Source organism: Paramisgurnus dabryanus, chromosome 16, assembly GCF_030506205.2.
Source record: "Paramisgurnus dabryanus chromosome 16, PD_genome_1.1, whole genome shotgun sequence".
NCBI lineage: Eukaryota > Metazoa > Chordata > Actinopteri > Cypriniformes > Cobitidae > Paramisgurnus > Paramisgurnus dabryanus.
In genome coordinates, this window is record NC_133352.1 from 20,793,830 (window position 1) to 20,801,550 (window position 7,721).

Consider the following 7,721-nt stretch of genomic DNA (forward strand, 5'->3'; position numbering starts at 1 on the left):
GACTAGTACAGTTTAAACTAAGCTATGGTACATAAAAAAGAAAGTTAATGTTTTGAAAGGAGTTCAATGATTGAGAGTGTCGCATTGATTCCTTATTTAGTTATGCTAATAAACAGCTGGCATTTGATCTAGCACCAACAGGCAGCTGAGATTTTAAGAGAGCAGAATCAGCCATCATTACCACTGTGGTAGTTGCCATGACTACAGTTTAGCAGTGATGCAGTGACCCAAGCTCCCCTGGCTACCGGTCGCAGCCCTGAATATGAACCAAAAGAGCAATTCAAAAGTCTTGCACACACAAACAAACAAGTCAGTCGTACGTAACCAGACAACATCTGCTGCCAAACAATTAGCATGCTTCGCTTGGCTAGAGACTTACCACATTAAATGTGGCCCATTTGACACAGTCCATTTCTTCTCGAGTCAACATGATAAAGCCTAACACCAGCATAACTAAAACACAGTGATAGCATCGAAAAATGAGAAAAAAAAGTTTTACTTGTGGATAGCTGCCACTGTGCACTACAGGTTGCCAAAACAGTGAATGACTACTGCACATTGTACACAACGCTGTATTAGTGAACAAAAAGCAAGTGTTTGTAACCAAACGAAGCAAGAAACTGTTTGGCCAAAGTTTGAATCCTGTTTCCAACAGAAGGTTGAGAACTTAAAAACTGCCACCTTCTCAGAAGACCCCAAACACACATCAAAGTATAAAAAACACTGAACCAGGGGCGTAGCCACGGGTATGCCGGTGCCACCCACCTAAAAATTGATGCAGAATAATTTGTTATAGTCTCAATAATTTTTTTTTTACTAAACTTGGGCTATTGTTGTTTACTTAGAATATATATATATATAAATATTTATATTAAATTAACCCTTTTACGGCAAGTAATTGTCTTGTGGACAGAATAAAGTTTAAGATTAGCATTTCTTTTTACAACAAAACCCATCACAATGTTTTTATCCTTGAAGTGATCTTAGGCTACTGTATGATTACTAGTTGGACTGGATTGCCACCTTGAACTTGAAAGTGCAAAGCGCATCTCATCGATAGCGCACGTGCACAGCCAGAGGTTAAACGATTTTATGTTCGCGTCTTTTTGGCTAAAAATGCTCATATGCATAGATGTCTTAGTGATTTTCATAGTAAATAATTGGTTACTGCAGCCTATGTCTTAAACAAATAAATTTTTTATTGCACTCAGTCTTATAACCTCGTGAAATCTGTTATCAAAGTTAATTAAATATCAAAATAAAAGAAGAAAAGAGAATCACCCACTGCTCCTGACTGACTAACTTCTGTAACTTTGTAATATAGATTAATCCATATTTATGTTGAGCTCTGCTAGGTTATATGGTTATATGCTTATGGTTAAAGCAGTTTTCGCTCTTTGCTCCCCCTATAGGTTGGAAGCGGAATTGTCCGATACCACTAATTTAGCCTACTGCAGCAAAGCTGGCTCTGATTGGATTGTAGGTCTGCTGCAAAGCAAGTTTTTGTAGTTTTCACTCAAACTACAGGACCGCGACCCGACGGTTGGAAACTTCTTTGGTGCAGTTTTGGCCGATAGAGGGCTGCAAAGCGAATGTGAATGTGCCGTTCACCCTGTTTCGAGTGGATGAACGACTGAAACTTTTTTGAAAACGTTATTTTAAGGTAAAAAATACTCTTTGGTGTTGCTTTAATAAATTTGCACAGTAATATGACAATAAATGTGGCAAACCCAGAGTCTCTTTTCTGGCTACACTACTGCACTGAACCCAAACACTTTTTATACTCAAGTTACAACTAATCTCTAGCATATTTGTTCTTCAACTAGGAAATGATGTCAGGGTTTACTAGATGCTCTCTGGAAAACTTGACAGTGACATTCCGATGTTTGTTATTCCCAAACAACATCCTCCTAAAACTGATAACACAGCTTCATCCAGGTACGTAGATTATCCCTTGTGTATCCGAGTTTCGTATTTCTTTATAAAGACTCATGGTCTCCAGTTGATCCTACAAAAGTAGTACCTACAGCATGCATGTTACCTCCATATTAACTCATTGAGAAAGTATCTGATGTTTACACAGTCTCTATGATGAGAGATGTCCTTTTGTGAGAGACTGAGGAGGTGTTTAATGATCTTCACCACCCTCAGGTTTAGACAACCATTATAGCATCCGTCTGGAACATACACAAGCACTTCTCTTCTCCGCAGGATGCCGGGTTAAGCAATGACAGTTCTGGCTGAAGACCAAAGAGGGATTTTTCAGTAAATTACACTACCACCCAGAAGCCTAATACCATCCCAATGATAACAACTATAGGGTTGTTGACAAAGAGATGTTCTCGTGCATATAAAATGATCTGTTGTCTATACATATCTGTAGACTGTTAGTACTTCCTTTATTTGCTTTCTTCTGAGACACATGCATTCCTAAACACAGATATATGAGAAAACCAAACATGCATGAAAGACATCCGCCTGCATAAATGAATTAAAATCATCCTGCATGGAAATGAAACATTGGGTTTCTATTGCTTAGAAATCATTGTAGCCATCAATCATTCAGTATCCTTGTATGCTCTGATTGTTACGAATCTGACTATATACTGTAATCCTCGGCTAGGTTTAACAAGGTTAACGCCTTTGGCTCGCATCTTACGGTAAAACATGTGGGAAGTGTTTGCGCCGTTCAAAAACTGCAATTAACATTGTTTATGTCACAATTCCACATGCAAGTAATTCCCATAAAACATGCCATGAATCAACTCCATGACTTTAACAATGGCAAAATAATATCTGTTTTCAAACGCTCGCATGAAAACGATTAGGCACGTTGTCGATTCGTATTAGTACGCCACCGAAAGGCTTGGCAAGTTTGCAGGGTGAAACGTGCCCGCTGTGTTCTGTTGTTTTTCCTGCATTCTCCCTGTTATGAAGGTTTTTTATTGAGTATTTGGCTTTTGCTCCGGTACTTCTGCACCACATTTATCTTCTTCTGAGGCAGCTGCTGAACTGTGTCTGGCGGACAGCTCCTATTCGTTCGCTCTGATGATTAAATAGATTTTGATTTGACATGCTGCTGTGTAAACTTCCTGTGTGGCTAACCCTAAGGTCTGGCCTTGCCTGTGCAGTTACCATCCCTCCAAATTACCAAAGTAAAAAAAATGCCTGTTTAACCCTCTCATTTCTCCGAACTTCGTCTGGAACTGGCATCGGGGGTTCCTCTCATGTTCTCCATCCCTTTCTCGCACCAGCCAGATTCCAGCGACTTGTGAATATTAAACAGCAGTGACTGCAGGAATGGCTCCCAAATGGGCTGCAGATGTTGTTTGAAGGGGAGGTGAGATTGTTTTGTCTGCAAATGAAGTTGTAAGATATAGCTAGTCGACAACACTTTGCAGTGGGTTACCACTAAGGATAAGTTACCACAGCAATTCAGTGGTGTCGGATGAGGTTCACCAATACATAACCAGAGCCAAAGCTTTCAGCAAGTTTTTACAAAACCTTAGTTTGAGGGTAAGCATCTTTTCATCTGTTGGTAATCACGTTAAGCTCCATATGTTGTTGAGTTCACTTCCAACATTATCCTTGATCTTAATCCAAATATAGGGTCTGTGATAATCTCTTTAGTATACAGGATGTGTCTTGTGTCAGGTAACATTAACTACTAAAATAGTAGAGGGGTGCCAACTTATGCCAGCCACAATTTCGGAATACCAAGTCTAGTCTGTACAAGCTACATCCGCCTCCTGGTTACCTGTTTGACCTGCCAGCTTTGAGAAGAAACAGACCTGTATATGGAGTAAGATGAATGAGTAACTAGTGGAAAATCATTTCAGAGTCTGTTTAAAATCCAACGCCAGCCGTACCTCCGGGCAAATGCTGTATCAAACTCAGCGAGACATGAAAGAAAGGAAATGACTTTGAAAAATGAAGTAGGAGCATTCGAACGTTTTTTTTCCTGGGATTTAAACAATTCATGTCCTCTTTTCGCATCTACCTGTATATGATTCCATATAACGTTTCTGTTCTTACAGCATCTGTTTTTCACAACAAATTATCATTTTCAGTAAGGCTTGATTTATAGAGACCAAAAATGGAAAGATAGTTATAAATGATGTTGCCAGGCGGTTTAAAAGTACATATTTTTTATTTTTCTTGTCAAAAATGACAATCGTTTCGCTAGATAAGACCCTTATGCCTCGTTTGGGATCGTTTATAGACATTTGAAACTCCGTTGAAAAAAACTGTTAAGTGTTGAGTTAAGTATTAAATGTTGGGCTCTATTAAAGTCCATTAAAATGAGAAAAATCCTGCAATGTTTTCCTCAAAAAACATAATTTCTTCTCGACTGAACAAAGAAAGACATCAACATTATGGATGACATGGTGGTGAGTAAATTATCTGGATTTTTCTTTTAAGAAAATTGAATATTCCTTTAAGTACAAAATTAGTGTGTGAAAATAGTACATTTACAAGGTTTACTTAAACAACGTTTTCACCTGGGAAAATATGGGTAATGCATTACAGGTAAGAAAGAAAGGAAGCTGTCACTGGGGCGGTACCCTTTTATAAAATATACCTTTGTACCTAAAGAGTGCATATTAGTACATTTAATGTACATATTGGTACCAAATGTTTACATGCCTGTAGCTAAATGATAGATTTTGGGACATTTCTAAAGTGTACCCCAGTTTTGGGTGTGTGGGGTAATTTTGGACATGCTTGACTGCTATTTAGAGATCTTCATTCTGTTTATGATATGCTACAAACGTTAAGCCTTCCTTATTGTGAGTAACTGACAAGACAAAGTCCTTTCTGTAGATGGTTGCGACAGAATAAAACTACTGCCAGTTTACACTTGAATATGAGCCAAGTCTCTGTCTTAACTAAATCCATCCAGTGATTGATTCACTAGCTACACACAAAAATAAGCACTTTTTTACACTTAAGTATTTCATTTAGAATTGCCAAATCAATTCCTAAAGATATCTTTGAAGACAGATTAGGTATACTGTAGGCCACAACTCTTAAAAAACAACTTATCATTGAATAAAACACACGTTTATTAGTTTCACATGAAAATAAACTTAAATCTGGTATCGATCTCCAAATGACACAGTATAATGAATGCATCCCATAAAGTGTGTATCTTTAAAGAAGCACGCCCAGATTTTGGGAATTTAGCTTATTCACCGTATCCCCTAGAGTTAGATAAGTCCATACATAGCTTTTCTCATCTCTGTGCGTGCTGTAACTCTGTCTGACGCAGCCCCCGCTAGCTTAGCTTAGCACAAAGACTGGAAGTGAATGGCCTCAGCTAGCATACTGCTCCCAATAAGTGACAAAATAACGCGATCATTTTCCTATTTATGTGTTGTAAATCACTCCGCCCAGTAGTAGTGGTTCGCCTTCGGAGAATATAGTTCCCAGTATGTATACTGTTAAAAGATCGCTGTGTCTCATATCACCTTGTTATTTGTACACGGTGTGACTATACAAATATCACAACACATAAATAGGAAAAAGTTCGCGTTATTTTGTCACTTATTGGGAGCAGTATGCTAGCTGAGGCCATTCACTTCCAGTCTTTGTGCTAAGCTAAGCTAGCGGGGGCTGCGTCAGACAGAGTTACAGCACGCACGGAGATTAGAAAGGTATGTACTGGGCTAAATTCCCAAAATCTGGGCGTGTTCCTAATAATTTTTGGCATAATTTTGACCCATACAATGTATTGTTGGCTATTGTCGCAAATATACCCATGCTACTTATGACTGGTTTTGTGGTCCAGGGTCACAAATATAAATATTTACAAACAATAGCATGATGTTTGCTTCGTCAAAGTCTTGCTGTTAGTTTATAAGAAACCTCATTGACCTAGATGGGGTGAAAGAGTGATGGCTTCTTTCTTCAGTCTTCAACATCTTGCCGAATCCCAGCGGCCTCTGTTATTTATGTTTTCATTGTTTATTTCTTATCATGAAAAACCTTCTCAATTGACTCTCACTTTTGTATATTTACACAGTGGTTATTTTCTTTCTTTACACCCTCCCCATTTGTTTATTTGCTATAACAACACGCTCTGTCAAATTTTTAAGAAGCAGCAAACGTGAACTTTTAAAAATGAGTTTTCTCTTTGTTTATTGGTTTAGCGGGTTAGGCTGGGATGAAATGGCTGCGTGTGGCTATCAGGAGGTGATGGCCGAATTGAATCCTACAAGCTGCTCTTTAGTCAACATTACCTCAATTCCTAATCCAATTCTTCATGTCTGAGACAGTCTGACAGCCTGTTCTGTTTAGCTCAAATATCCAATAACTACCACTTTATTCAGGGTTGGATATCCATCCCCCAAGTTTGTAACAGTAAATGGGTAAACATGTCAAAAGCACCAATATGTTCAATACACATATGTTTTAATTACTTTTAAACATTTATTTTGAGGTTCTTGGACATTCTGTGTAGTCCAATAGTCGCAGGTGTGTAAACTTTTATTTGATTTTAGAATTAGCAAAGATAAAGAGAGACTTAAAATCGTTGTTTTTTTTAATAGATCTCCCTGCATTTTCACTTCTCATCAAGGACATCAGGATTAAGAGGCCAGGGGTGTCGCTGACCACTGACCTAAAACTCAGCTTTGATGAGTGACCCCACCGCCAAGTTGTCAAGGTCTGAAAGCTTGAAAGAAAGACTGACCTCTGACCTCTCAATGTCACTGCTGGCCGACAAGGGGTTAACAGCCCCTTAAAACTTCTTTAGGGTCCACTGGGGGACAAACGCACAGGATGAAAATCCCACACCAATACATCATGTCCAACACTGCCATCATCAACTAAATCATTCAGTTAATTTTTTAAAGAACAGTCGTTTCCATTGTAATCAGTTCCATTCAGCAGGTTTTTTAAATTAGGAAAATGCAAATAATGAATATACGGTGCCAAATAAAATTAACATAAAGTAGGGCGAATTGATTTAAAAATCCATTATGCATGTTTACGGATCGTTTTAATTTATCTAGTTTAATTGGTGCTATGTTCGTCATCATGCAGCAAACAATTTAGCCAATAACATCAACACAATTTTCCACACATTAGCGACGAAAGCAAGCTGGAATAACAGTCAGGACAGAGTGGAAAAACAATGAGCATCAAGCTATTCCAAAGTATCCCGCCTGACCTCCTGGGTAGGGTTGCACCAGTCGTTCGTAAGTTCTTACTTAAACTGGGACGTAAAGTCCAAACTAGAGGCTTAGTAACTACTAGCTAGTTTATAACTTACACTTTACTTAATTCGGTTGCACCACTTGTTCTTAAGGCAGAACGTAGCTAGTAGGTCGTAAGCTCTCCATAAAGTAATGCGTTGTCGCATAGAATGACGTTTATTTTCCTTAACCCAATCACAAGCCTTATAATGGGCAAGCAGGAAATAGTCTGAACAGTACGTAATTTCAAACTCATTCTTGTCTCGCCTAAACTGAAAGTTAAAAAAAGACGTTAAAGCATATGTTATCGAACTCAAAACATTACACTTTTAATTGAAAATATATATCCCACACATGGAAGAGAAAATAAACAGGAAGAAATTTTAAATCTTATTTTAATTGATGGATACACAGAAAATTAAACAGTTCTTGAAAAGTCGTTGACGAATTTGCGGCTCTTCATAATTAATACGAGCTCATCGATGTTATATAATCTGGATGACATCTTATTCCAAACGTTAT